The sequence below is a fragment of the Panthera pardus genome, unplaced genomic scaffold (assembly GCF_024362965.1).
Source record: "Panthera pardus isolate Hobbes unplaced genomic scaffold, ASM2436296v1 HiC_scaffold_12, whole genome shotgun sequence".
NCBI classification, from domain to species: domain Eukaryota; kingdom Metazoa; phylum Chordata; class Mammalia; order Carnivora; family Felidae; genus Panthera; species Panthera pardus.
Window position 1 is genome coordinate 99,544,732 of NW_026526677.1, and position 14,271 is coordinate 99,559,002.

The 14,271-nt window shown below is 53.3% G+C and overlaps 1 protein-coding gene across 6 annotated transcripts in view; it reads left to right on the forward strand.

Annotated features, from left to right (window-relative positions):
• FXYD6 (FXYD domain containing ion transport regulator 6) overlaps positions 1-14,271 on the forward strand; it is a 30,431-nt gene that overhangs the window by 5,216 nt on the left and 10,944 nt on the right. The window contains exon 1 of one of the 6 annotated variants that reach the window (XM_053900427.1): positions 5,043-5,252. The exons of 4 other annotated variants lie outside the window; for them this stretch is intronic. The gene's annotated coding sequence lies outside the window, so the exon portion shown is untranslated. Of the gene's footprint in view, positions 1-5,042; positions 5,253-14,271 lie in introns of those variants that run through there. One more of the 6 variants, XM_019469030.2, reaches the window with a different exon arrangement.

A 14,271-nucleotide genomic window follows, 5' to 3' on the forward strand; every position in this document is an offset into this window, starting at 1 on the left:
GGAGGTGTTGAAAGCCCACTTGTCCTGCAGAACTGCCTCCCTGCCAGTCGCTCAGACCCAGGAATGCATCCTGCGTGTCCCTAAGGCGTGCGTTCCTTGGTGCCCATGCGCCGTCGCAGTGGGGGCGGTTCCCCTGGTAGAATCCAGAAAACAAGAATTCGACCCCATCCGGGGTCTGGAGGGTGCCGAAGGTCTGAGGTCAGCGGAGGGAAGCTGACTCATAGCGTTTTGGTGAGTGGGGTTTGACACAGCCCCAGAGAGCAGAAATGAGGCAGTGGAAGGGAGGGGCGCTGAGAAAGTTTTTAAATTCCTGAAGAAGCCTATGCAGGTGCCCGGGGTTGTTCTGAGCTGGGATTGGATCATAACCACAAGGGATAATCATACGGAACATCCATGCAGTGGGGAATCGACATTTCCTGAGCGGCTGCTTTGCTGAGTGCTGGAGCCCCGAGGATGCCTAGCGTGTGCCTCCACCCCCAGGGAGTTCATAGTCTGATGGAGGAGACACACACTAGTTATGGCAGTGCATACGTGGGAAGAGGTAGGGGCCTTGGCTCAGCGGGAACAGGGGAACGAGGGCTTGTGGCAGGAGGGAGGGGACAGTGTGCTTCCTGGAGTGGAGGCACACGAGGTTGTATAAACCCTCCGAACGTGCACGTGTACCCACCCTTGCCATCTGGAGGCAGGGCAGATTTCCCTGGGGTCAGGGTTTGTCCCCATGCCCCCACCCCTGCCACTGCGAAACAAGACGATGTGAGTACATTCAAAGCGCCCTGCAGGCTGGGACGTGCAGGCCAGAGCTGTGCTTTCCAGGAGCTGGGTTGTTGGATGGGGAAGGGCAAGGGGCCTGGCCAAGCTGCCTGGTACTGTGGTCTGACCGTGGGCAGGGTGCTGTGGGCCTCTGGCCTTGGCAGCTGCTCTGAGTTTCTGTTTCTGCCTCTGGGAATGCTTGTCTGGCCTCTCTTGAATGGGTCTTTGTCAGCGGGCATGTGGAGGAGGTGATCCCATTGCTGGCCTGACTCATTCACGTCTGCCCAGCCTGCCCGGGGCGGGGGGGCTGGCCCCGGGCTCCTGCGCGATGCCGCCCACCGTCTAGATTCCCTGGAACAAGATCGAGTTCCCCTAGGGGAAGGGGCCTGGGCCCTCTGAGCTTGCAGCCGGCAGGCAACAGTCCTGCTCCCTGACTCTGGGCAACTTGTGTCCCTGGCCTGTGCCAGAGTCGGCCACACAGCCCTGCTCTGTGTCTCTGGGCTGTCCTGTCCGGAAGAGCTCTTGGGGCAGTGGCTGGGATGGCATCGTGAGGATCGTCACAGTTGGCAGGGATAGCGGGGGCCAGCGAGGCACCGGGCCCCCACTGGTGGGTCAGCTTGGGGTCTTTCCAGGGAAATTTTTAGAAACCAGGGCTGTGTTTGTGCTTTGTGAACTCTGTGTATCCCTTTCCAAGGAAAGGGCCTTATTTCTTTGCGTGGTCCATTCTTTTTTTCCTTTGACTGTGTGTCTCTTCCCCCAAAGGAACTCCATGTTAAAGATAAAGGTGCCTCTGGGTTGAAATAATAAGTCCTCTCTACATAATAAAGGACCTTTGTCCCTCCCACTCCCCCTGTGCAGCCAGGCTAGATTGGGTTTGGGCTCCAGAGAAATAGCTTTGAGTCACAGGGACCTGTGGGCTCAGCCTCCCGCCCTCCGCTGTGGGGGCGCCCTCCTCTGTGAGTGAAGGAGGGTGGGGGCAGACCCAGAGAGGGGGATACTCGGGGAGGCCCCGCAAGACAATGAGAGGGATTCAGGAGGAAGGGGCCACCCTGGGAAGTGTCAGCATGATGGTCTGGGCCCGAGGTGCCCTGTCATGCTTATAGCCGCCTTGGGGCAGTGCAGGGAATTCAGTTAACTCAGGCCCCTTGGGCCTGTGACAGTGTCACTGCCCTCTGCCGTCTCCTTAATCCCAGGCTTAGAGTGCTCTCTGTTCATCAGCCCCTTTTTGGAACTTTGTAAGGGGCCAGTCATTTCAAGTTAGGTTATTAAACCGAATAATTGATGTTTACTGTTTATTTGACGGGCATTTAAAATGCAAATCAAGGGAACAGGTTGCATTTTCCTCTGGAGGCCGCAGATCCATCAGTGACCTCTGGTTAGACCCAAAACACTTGTTTTAAATGCAGCTTTAAAAGCCTTTGCTGGATTTTGGCTCTGTGCTTCCGAGCTGTAAAAGCCTGGCCTCTGTTACAGGAGCGTCAGACGTCATGAACAGGGCACAGGGCTGCACCCTGCTTGCCAGGAGGGTGAACAGATGTGGGAGGTGATGGGATGGGCTTGGGGGCTGTTTTGTTTTTAACTGAAATAAAAAAAAAATTTTTTTAACATTTATTCATTTTTGGAGACAGAGAGAGACAGAGCGTGAGTGGGGGTGGGGCAGAGAGAGAGGGAGACACGGAATCCAAAGCAGGCTCCGGGCTCTGAGCTGTCAGCACAGAGCCCAACGTGGGGCTCCAACTCACGAACTGTGAGATCATGACCTGAGCTGAAGTTGGACACTCAACCCACTGAGCCACCCAGGTGCCCTACTAATACATTGCTATTAATTAAAGTCCATACTTTCTTCAGACGTCCTTCGTTTTTACCTAATGTTCTTTTTCTGTTCCAGGATCCTGTCTGGAATACCACATTCCACTCAGTTGTCTTGTCTCCTTAGGCATCTCTGGACTGTGCCAATTTCTCAGACTTGCCTTTTTTTTTTTTGATGACCTTGACAGTTTTGAGGAGGACTGGTCATCCATATGGTAGGATACCCCTCAACCTCGGATTTGTCTGACTTTTTTCTCATGACTCGACCGGGCTTATGGGTTTTGGGGAGGAAAATCACAGAGGCGGAATGCTATTTTCATCATGCCACATCAACATCAAGGGTACGTGCGATCCGTGTGAATCATCACGGTTGCTGTTGATAGGGCTGGGTTTTCGGTGCCCCCCACACCTCCCCGACACAATTCTAGGGCCTGGCGATTACAGCTGTGCTCCTTCAAACATCCGTCTGTCAGCTAGCACTCACTGGCTGGCTGTCCGGCCTCAGTTTCTTGCAAGTCATGGGGTGGCACAGAGACTTTTCAGCTAGGAGAGCCTTGTTAAAGAGAGCCTGAAACAGAAAGTGCGGTGTGCCGGATCAGTGCCAATGACAGGCAACAGGTGCACGTTGAGTCTGGGGGAAAGAAGCATACAGTTCAGTCCGTAGGCTGGAGAGCTCGTTGGACAAAGACAGCATTTTTCAACCTTGGCTGCACATTAGGGAAGGGCATTCTCTCTCTCTCTCTTTTTAAATCTTATTATTTTTTAATTAATGTTTTTCAGGAATAGAATTTAGTGATTCATCACTTATGTATAAAACCCAGTGCTCATCCCAGCAAGTGTCCTCCTTAATGCCCCTTGCCCGTGGAGCCCATCCTCCCCCACCCCCGACCCAGCACTCCACCAGCAACCCTCAGTTTGTTCTCTGTACTTAAGAGTCTCTTAGGGTTTGTCTCTCTCTGTTTTCATATTCTTTTTGCTTTAGGGAAGGGCATTCCAAGCGGTGGGAACAGCAGGAAACAGGAGTCGACTATCTTAGCTGAAAGTATGGGAGAAAATACCGGAAGGGTAGAAAATGGATAGACTTAGAGGTATTTATACGCCACAGTAAAACATTTCTTTCTTTTTAAAAAAAAAAAAAAATTAGAGAGACCATGAGAAGGGGATAGGGACAGAGAAAGAGAATCTTAAGCAAACTCCTCACCCATTGCAGAGCCCAATGCAAGGCTTGATCCCATGACTCTGGGATCATGACCTGAGCTGAAATCAAGTCAGACATTCAATTGACTGAGCCACCCAGGCTCCCCAAAAAGTTTCTATTATTTATTTATTTATTTATTTATTCATATAAATTGTATTTTTTTTTCAAGTTTATTGATTTTGAGAGTGGGGAGAGAGAGAAGGCCAGATCGTAGAGATATTGCAGGAGTGAGCATGGCTGGGACCATGTTGTTTGCCCTAGAAAGAGCTGTCAGGTCCGACAGCAGTGTGGAGGCTGGGGGGCAGGGGGGACCCTGTGAATTCTGTTAGACTGTAAGCTCCTGGAGGCAGTGACTGGGTGTGTCGCACCCTCGGTGATGACTAAGTTGCCCAGGCAAAAGCAGGCCATCAATAAAGCCGTATTAATTTGATTCCCGGAAGGAGAATAGTGCCATTCTCTCCCAAGTTACACCCCGTCCCAACCTTACTTTTCTTTGCTCCGCCTAAATGCAGGCCGATCTCAGCGGTCTGGAAAGCAATCTGATCTAAGAATGCAGGCTGAAATAGACGCGACCGTTAGGATCGGATAGTATTTGAAAAGAAGCATTTGGTGAAGTTAAAGCATCTTCCCGTGGGACAATGTTGTGGATGTGGATCTGTTTTTGAGGAGGGGTGGTCTTTAGTTCAGTTCTATACCCTGATCTAATTCTGAGCCATTCTAGAAAAAAAAGGAGTGGGGGGGGGGGATCTGCAGCTTGGCAGCCCGCTCTGAAAGGCTGCTGGGGGCTGGGCTGGTAGTTCTGTTGGCTTCCCCAAGCTCTGATGGACGGGATCACCTGCGGGTCGTGTGGGACACTGTCCGGCTGCGGCATGAAGGCGCTGATGTTCGCGGGCCGGAGAACGTCAGGGTACCCGGCAGCTGCTGTGGGCGGTGGGGGCTGAGGAGGGACATGAGGGTGCGTCAGCTGGGGGTGAAGGGGCAGAACTGTGAGCCGGGGTTCGGCGATGGCCGACAGGCCAGGCCTCCCCTCTCCTCCCAGGGGGCTCCGGGGTCCCAGCCCTCCCCTGACATCGGTCATAGTGGACAGCGCAGAGTTGAGCCGGCCGCTGTGAGGGATGAAAGTGACATGACGCGTGCGTGCGGAAGTTAAACACAGCTATCTAACTTAATTTGCGTTATGCTTACCCGTGTTTCCCCTCTGGCCTGGGGGGAGAGCACGCCCATCAAATGAGCCCAGCTGGGGCGTGGGGTCAGGGTCAGTATTTTCATCTCCCTTAGTCCCCACGCATTGCCACACTGGCCAGGGAGGCAGCAAGAGTTGGAAGGGCACCGTCAGCATTCGGCCCCCCAGAGACTCAGGAGCCGATACCGTTTGCCGCGGGGCCGCGGGCGAGTCACGGCGGGCCTCACCTCCTCTGGTCCGTAAAATGGCCGGTTCCCCAGCGTCACACGTGGTTGTGATACTCCTTTGAGCTGGTGCTTGTGAAACCGTCTGGTAAGCAGGCTGTCTTGCAAATGATGTTATCAACATCGCCATCGCCACCCTCGGCCCCTTCGGCCCCCCGTGGGTGGGGATCGGGAGCAGGAAGGGTGCTCCCCGTTTCTTTGACAGCAGCCGCAGGTGCACTCGGAGGTCCAGGGTGGAAGAGTCTCTGTCCTGGTGTACCTTGTCCCAACGCCCCTTCAACCCAAGAGGCAGGGGGATTAGGGCTGCCCGAGGCATGAGTGTGCTTGACCCTGTGCCTGTGAGTCTCAGCACCCAGCCTAGGGCATGCAGGGGTAGGGTGGAGGCCCAGAGAGGGCCTCACAGGGAGGACGGTGGCACGAAGACTTGTTTGGTGTTTCTGCAGAGCAGACTGGCTCGTCTCACAGCAGTCCCGGCCTTTCTGCTTTGCCACCTGTGTCTCTCTGTCTCTCTTCCTCACGTTTGGTCTCTGCCGGGACTGCCCTTGGCCAACCTCGCTTGGTTGATTCATCGGGTCTTTCCTTTGTCAGCCTCCTCTCGAACTTCCCTTTGGGTGCCTCCCCTGTTCAGTTTCTCTTCCTCTGGGATTTCCTTCCTCTTCTGCTACCTTGGGCCCTCTGTTTCTCATGCTGCTGTGTCTCTGGGTTGGGGCTGCCCTGTGGTGGCCGACGTGTCATCAGCTCCGGCTGCCCCGGTGAGACCCGCTCTCCCCCATGCCGCCTGTCTGTGGCCCTGGATGACACTGGCAGTTTTTCTTGGGGCGAGAGAAAGCAGTGGCTCTGGGGGGCCTCCCCAGACCCCCTCTCTGCCTGCCTGTGTCTTCTGAGGGCCGAGGGCCCTTTCCCACCGGTCAGGAGGACGCCGGAGCCTTCAGAGGTTGGAGGGTGGCTGCAGGAGGAAGGGAGGGAAGTGAGAGGAAGGGACCAGGGCCCTTTCCCTGGCTCCGTTCTCTCTTTCTCTTCCCCATTTCCCACGAGAGGGTAGAAGAAAATGGAGGGGAAGCTGAGGAAGGAGTTGGGGAGTGACAGTAGTCATACTGTCAGCCGCTGATGCTTAATGAGCAGTCTCTGTTCGCCCGGCCTGGAACCCGACTCTGACCTGACAGCTCTTTCCCGTGCAAACAACGGAAGGCCAACTCCAGCTTGGTTAGACAAGGCAGGTACCCCGTTCAGGGCCAAACCACAAGATGCACAGCCCTGGTGTGGGAGCTGGGGGGGCTGGAGCACACCCAGCCCTGACCTGCTCCCTCTCCCTTCTCCCTGCTCCTCTGTTCCCGCAGGTGAACTGACTCCCCTACAGGCTTTCCCGCCACCCCCCCCCCCCCAACTTCACAGCTTGGCTGCTTTGACCCTTCCTCCCTTTGCTCCCACCAAGTGACAGTCCCTGGGGGACCACTGACGTCTCAGACCTGCTCCTTTTAGCCAGGAGACCTGTAGGGTTGGGGTGGGGGAGGCGCCCTCTCCCCTCCGAAAGGAGATACCCTTCTCAGAAGGGAAGGGCGTGGGCCGACCAGTGTACTTGTCGACACACAAAAGTGATGTCTTCTCATCCTCATGGCTCCTGAGATACATGTCGTTACCCTTGTTCTACATTTCAGAAGCAAAGCCTCCAAGAGGTAGAGTAGCTTGTTCAAGGCCACAAAACCACTGAGAGGCAGAATGGCAGGTGAGTAGAGTGGCTCAAGGAGGGGACTCTGGAGCCACGTTACTTGGGTTCCAATCCAGGCTCTGCTACTTTCTAGCTCTGGGACTTTGGGCAAGTTACTTAACTTCCCTGGCCTCAGTTTCTCCATCTGTCTGATGGGGATGATCCAAATCAGAGCCACTCCCTAGAGCCGCTGTAAGGATTAAATGAGTTAGTATATTTAAACCACTGAGAACAGTACTTGGTGTGGCACAAATGCAGCCTCATCAGCTGTGCAATTCTGTAATCTGTTTAAAAAAAAAAAAATCACCCTCCTGAGTAAACAGCTTTCTGTCCAACAAGGGAATATAAATTCTCCCTCCGGGGTGAGCTGGCAGGCACTGTGTGTTCACTGTATGAATATGCATGAAGCTAGAGACGCTGGGGAGCTTGGTTGGTAAAGGCTCACCCTGAGACAGGAGCGCCCTCTGTTGTGGCCCCCGTGCAGAGCTCAGCCCAAGAGGCTGGGGGAGGAGCAAGAACAGAGTGGCAGCTGCCTGGGGAGGTGCCCCCCCCGCCCCTCCCCTGCCTCCAGGGAGCCGCAGTATAGGTGGCCCTCCCCTGGGATGAGTTCTGGGCTCCCAGCAGGAAGCCCACAAAACTGGGTTGAAGCCTGGAATCCAGCTCTCACCTGCCAGGGGACCTCTCTTTCTCCACCTTAGTTTCTTTGCCTCTAAAATGGGTTTGATGGTAATATATACTTCCTAGGCTACTCATCATGATTATTATTATCACCTCTTATGCCACTCCAGGCCCCAAGACTGGGCTTCGGATATGGGCTTTCCACCTCAGACTTTTCCATCCCTCACACTGCCTTCCATGGGGTTCACAGAAGGACTCCTATGTTGCCGGCAGGCCTCTGTCCCCAGCCCCCGACCCCCCATTGCCAGCACCTTGCTTCTTTATTCCTACCACCGAGCTCACCGTTTCCTACCACCTCGAAAACTCCCCCGTCTTTCCTCCGCCTTCCTTTTCACGCTCCCGTCAAGGCTGCGCCCCGAGAGGTGTGTGATGTGAGTGGGGACTGGGCCATGTGTGAGCTGCGGGGAGAACTCCGGGCCTGAACGTCCCTCTTCAGGAGGTCCGTGTTCTGTCGCCCTTGGCTCGTGGGCGTGAACCTGAACCTGAGGCCGAGGCGCCCTGGCCTGGGGTGGGGAATGGGCTGCACATTGCACAGAGGCGTCTACGGGTAGGGAGGCCGCAGCTATGTCACGAGGCTGTATGAGGAAGGGGGATTTTGAGCAGCTTCCCCGAAGAGGGCCCAAGATGTATTTTACACATGATGAAGCTTGGGGGAGGGGCCGGGGGTCCTGTGGTTGGGGAGCTTCAAGGCCGGAGTGTAGCGGTTTGGGGCCACAGTGTGGTCCTGGCCGTTTCCAGGTTCACTGGTCACGTGGAACATGAGATGAGGAGCAAACCCGGCCCCCCCCCTCCCCTCCGCCCTCCCCATCCTGCAAACAGCCGCGTGGCAGAGAAGGAGCCAAGGGAGTTCTGGGCTCAGCAGGACGGAGCCTGGAAAAGTGCCCCCTTGAGCTCTTCCAGACACAGCTGTCAAGTAGATGATGACTGTCCTTTTGTTCTTTGCTTTCTCTTTATTCTGGCACATAAAAGCCCGAGAGAGCTTTAGGCCAAAGCATCCGGGGTGGGAAGCAGAAAGGTGAGGAGCGGTGCAGGGAGGACAGGGTCTCTGTGTGTGAAAGGGGGTGGGGGTGTGTCTGAATGCCTGGCTGTCCCTGCGTGGATGGGGAAGCAGGGAGACCTCAGTGGTGGAAGGGGTGCCCGAGAGGATCAAGAACATTCCAGTCTTTCCAGCACGGAGGCGTTATCACACCTACGTTCTCTTCAAGGTACAGCACGGGTGTGGGCTTTATCTGCTGGCTTGTGCTGGCCACTTCCCCGAGCCCCATCCATTAGCACGTGTCATCGGAACCATCGGTACCACTCATGAGGTGCACACATGACCCTTTCACAGAATCCCAGGCGAAGGAGGCCTGAAAAGGCTGCTGGGGCCAGTGCCCCGTCTGTAATACGATCTTGACACAAATAGATCAGACAGTCCGGTCCTGTTTTCCTGACAGTCAGACTTACCAATGTCTTAGGAACTTGAAGAACCCACCTCTCTGTCAGTAAATCAGACCAGTTTGTCTTTGACGTTTTTTAGTCCTGGGCCTTTTCTCTTTTTGGTCCTTCGCCGAGCCTCAGGCTGTTCAGATCTAGGCTATAGGTAATAGCCACCTGCACCAAGATCAGCCACACGGCATGGCTGGGATAATTGGAAAGGACTGTTAATTTTTCTTTTCTTGCCTTCCTGTTTTTTGCCCCCCTGTTGAGAGACTAAGAGTGGGGCTCCAAGCCTCCTGAAGGTCTTTCTGGACGTGATTCTCTTTCTCGCCTTCCAGAAGCCGGCGCTGCCCCCCCGAATGTCCTCAGTCAAAGGTGGTCTTCTAATGGAGAGCTGAGGAGCCTGTCAGGTGCTTCCCTCCCACCCCCTCTCATTGCTCTGGTGCAACCCCATTCCTATCTCCTTCCCGGCTGCCTTCGTGGCCTCCTGTCCTGCAGGCCTGGCCTGCCCGTCTCCCTATCCGAGCCCACCAGAGCCTCAGACGGGAGCCGCAGACAGTTCTGTGCCCTGGCTAGCTGTGTGAATTGGCCGCATCACTGCTCTGCTGGGGCCTCGGGCTCCTCAAATAAGAAGTAAGAGCTTTTATCTCAATCATTCTGACCCTGGCATGCTGTGATTCCAGCTCCATCTGGTAAACCTCACATCTTGGCTTTGTCCTATTTATACACAGTGGAATCTTCTCTTAACGGGCTTCTTTGTTGCAGAGATCTGGATACATCACAGGCTAAGTCGTGTCCCCTGGCATCTGATTACACAGTCGAGGGTGACCAGTCGGCCTAAACAATGGGGCCCAGGCATTCTGTGGCCCCGTAAACGGGTCCCATCCAGCATGTCCTGTCTGGAGTGGGGGGTGGGGCTCATGTTTCTTTGGGGATCCTGCCAGGACTCCGGCGTCAGTGATCCCTCTGGGCATGTTTCTGATGGGCTGAGCCTGAAGAAAGACAGGCAGGCCAGATGCACTCGAGGGCTCGAGGCTTTAGGGGCGGAGGGAGAGAGGCATGCGCGTGAGATGATCAAGTTCCACTGTAATTTGGAGGCTGTGCGCGTTAGAGGGAGGTTGTTTCGGAGTTATTTTCACAATAGAACTGGGTATTCTGATCTACCTCGCTGCTGCATGGAATCAAAAATAATAGAGCATATGTTGCTATATCATCAACTAGTGGCTTCTTTTTCTGAGCAGCTTTTACCCAGCAATTATGTGAAATTATGTGACTCAGAATGGAAAGATAATCGCCGGAGAAACTCTTCTGATTGCTTTCTCCCGCACATGCAGAAAGCAACTGTGCAAAAGGCAGGAAGATCGGGGAGCGAAATTAACGTGGAAGGGTTGCTGTCACCTGAAATGTCAGCTGTTTACCGACATAGAGGTGACTGTGAACGTGGAAAGGAGGAGAAGAACCACCAGTGGAAACCTGAAGTCTTTCTCCTAAGATGCCACGGGCCACGGAGGAAGCAAAACGTGGCTGGTCCTATTCCACCCCCCCCCGCCCCCCCCCCCCCCCCTGGGAAGGGTGGTCTAGATGGTGTAGAATTTCAGAGCTGGGGAGCAGCAGAGTAAGGGGGCCAGGACCCCGCCCCCCGCCCCCTCCCCCCACTGTCCTGAGAGCCAGGTCCTCAGGCTCCCCGCAGGCAGGGTTCCGGGGCTTCACGCACGCGCATCTGGAGGCTAATGTGGTTTCCTGAACCCTTTCTCCCAGCTCTGCCCAACTCAGCCTTGCTTCTCCCTCTTCCAGAGATCCCTCCCTCCTTTCTTCCATCTACTCCTTAGACTCTGTGGCCCGGAAATGAGACTTCTCACTTCTATTGCCTCTTTCTCTGTCCCTCTCTCACCCACCCTTAGCCAGCCCCAGACGGCCCTGCTTCCCTCCTGGGAGAGATGAAATGTGTGGTAACTGGGAGGGCGTGGCACACACAGGGGCGGTCGTGTGGGAGGGAGGGGAGGCCCCTCTGGGGTTTCTTGGTGCGGCCGTGAGAGAAGGGCATTGTGTGTCTTTGCAGAGGCTCTGTGTGTGTGTGTTTGGCCACTTGACTCAGGGGCAATGCCGACGGTACCGACGAGACTTTACAAAGTGGGCGCAGGGGCCGAGAGTCGCCCCGAGGAGGCCTGTGCTGAGGTGTGGCTGGTGGAGGCCGGGCCTGGGCAGCAGGTTGGAGGAACAGGGAGTTGGTCGCTTTCCAAATCTGTAACCGTATTTCTTTCAGCACACTGTAACTTGATCAGAAATGTTTTCTTCGGAACACAAAGACGAGTCTTTACTCTTCGGCTTGGCATTCGAGAGCCTCCACAATCTGACTTCTCAGAATTCTCACCGCCCACCCCTCATGCCTCGCTCAACAGGATCGTTCACTGTTTGGAGGGTATCTTGCTCTAGAAATGGCCAATACTTGGCAGATGGCCGTCCCGGGCCCTCCAGTGCTACGCAGACATTACCAATGGGGCCAGGCCCCCTCTCCTGATGGACCTCATTCAGAATCCTTCTGAGGTGGCCGCTTCAGGCAGCCACCATCCAAGGAAGTGCCTCGAGGCTCAACTCGAACTGAACTTGAACTGAGTACTGTTTGTTATCCCTGCCTCCCATTTGTCCTTCTCACTGCCTTGGCTCATGTTATTTCCTCTGCCAGGGAGCCCTGGCTTTTCTCTCTTCTTGCCCCTGTCCATCAGAGTCCCATCCTCCTTCCGAGGTCCAGCTGAAATGTCAGCTCCTCCATGGGAACGTCCCAGGTTCGGTGTTGTAATCCCAGCTCCCCCTTTCCCTGCCCCGATGGACCCTCCTTTGTAGTCTTTACGTCTCCTGAAGCTCTCTTCGCACTTGCTGAGGTACTCGAGCCCTTTGCTTCCAAACCCTGCCAGTCCTTGGAAGCTGAAGCTGTATCTTGTTTACCCACGTATCCCTTGCAGAGCCCAGAAGAGTGTGGCTCTTTCTAGAATTCAGTGTGTGTTTGTAGGATGGACTTGAACCTCAGCAGCTGTGAAAGGGATCTGGGGGGGAGTTGAGGGGAAGGCATGGCAGTAACTGCTTCCCTGGAACCCTTAACATGTGTCTTTCCTGCTCCTAGGAGGGACCCTGTTGCCAAAAATCCCTCTCCTATTGAGAAAATTAATTAAAAAAGGGGGCACCTGGGTGGCTCAGTCGGTTAAGCGTCCAACTTCCGCTCAGGTCGTGATCTCGCAGTCCGTGGGTTCCAGCCCTGCGTCAGGCTCTGTGCTGACAGCTCAGAGCCTGGAGCCTGCTTCGGATTCTGTGTCTCCCTCCCTCTCTGCCCCTCCCCTGCTCGTACTCTGTCCGTCTCTCTTTCTCTAAAAATTAAACATTAAACCCCCCCAAAAAAACAGCCCCTCTCCTGGCTAGCAGCCAGTCCCAGCAGCGGTCCCCATTCAGGGGGAGGGCATCACACCAAGGCCGGAATACTAGGAGGTCAGAATTCCTGGGATTCCCCTAAGAGTTTGTCCGCCGGAAGGGTGAAATGAAAACATTTTCAGTAAACAAAACCTGAGTTTGTAAGTAATAGATCTTTGTTAAAGAAAATTGTGAAAAGATGTTCTTCGGGAGTGAAGAAAAGGTCTTGATGCATGGCTAAGGTTCAGCAGAAAGAATCATGAAGAAATCAGTTAGTAACTACAACGTATCGGTTATCTCCTGCCGCATAACAAATGAGCCTCAAACCACAGCATTAGTTCTCTCAAACAGTTCCCGAGGTCAGGAGCGAGGGAGCAGATGGACTGCGTGGTTCGGCTCTGAGTCACTAACGAGGCTGCAGTCAGGCTGTCAGCCAGGGGCGGGGATCGTGTGGAAGCTGGAGGATCTGCCTCCAGGCTCACTTACGTGGTTTGTGGCAGGTCTCCTTCCTGGGGGGCTTCTGAACCGAGGCCCTCAGTCCTCTGCCACATGGGCCTCTCGGCAGGGATGCTGGAGGAGCCTTACGACACGGCAGACGCCTTTTCCCCTAAAAGCAAGCAGTTGGAGAGAGGGAGAGAGCAAGGGAGCAAGCTCAAGCAAGAAAAGAAAGCCATAGTGCCTTTTATAATCTATTGTTTGTTGGAAGGGACATGTCAATTCTGCCGTATGTTATTGGTCACACAGATGGTGCAGTGTGGAAGGGGGCTGTACAAGGATGCAATACCAGGGGGTAGTGGGGACCGTCTTGAAGGCCGGCTACCACACATGCGAGGGAATCTAGACAAACATGTTTCCATGAAATATACATTCTAATATCTATGTCATAGAATTGCACACGGAACTGAAATTTTGTACAATAGCACATGTATTAGGAGGGAGGTGATTTGTGTTTTTGCCTTTTTCCGGAAGGGTGTTATACCCAGTAACTCTGATACGTTTTAACTTTAGACTTTGTTAAATCGAAGACTGTCTTTGTCTGCTCAGGCTGCTACAGCAGAGTACCTTAGACTGGGGGACTTACAAACAACAGAAATTTGTTTCTCACAGTTCTAGAGGCTGAAGTCCATGGTCAAGGTGCTGGCAAAGCAGGTTTACAGATGGCCATCTTCCCACTGAGGCCTCACTTGGGGGGAGAGGTGAGAGAGCTCTCTTTTGTAAGGGCTCTAATGGTATTCATGAGGACTCCCCCTCATGACCTAATCACCTCCCAAAGGCCCATCTCTAAATACATCCCATAGAGAATTAGGTTTCAATATATGAATTTGGGAGACACAAACATTCAGTCTGTAGCCAACACACGTGGTAAAATTCCAAAGGTAACCACTAAATGACTAGAAATAGCTTGTATAATTTCTTAACCAGTAGAGGGAGAAAGTGAATAAGAAAAAAAAAATCTAAAAAAAAAAAAAAAGGTCAAAAGAGAAACAAATCAGACCAAATATGTCAATAGTCACAATAAAATTAATGGGCTAAACTTGATAGTTAATAGAAAATTATCAGGTGGAATTAAGAAAAAAAATTTTTTTTAAATCTAGGTCTTTGCCATTTACAAGATGATAAAATATACGTACAACACATAAGGACACAAGAAGGTGGAAAGTGAAATAGAATTTAATCCAACCCATAGGACAATATAGCAATTCTAATTTTTCTGTTAAATATTATAAGAAACACAGGGATAAATATATAAATCCTTCCTCATAGAGGTATCTTTTAAAGCACCTATTTCCATTGTTGAGGGGCCAGTCAGAAAAAATAAAGCGTGTAGGAATTTAAACAACACAGTTTAATAATCTTGATTTGATAGGCACATAAAACTTTCTTCCCAACAATGAAGGAATTCGCA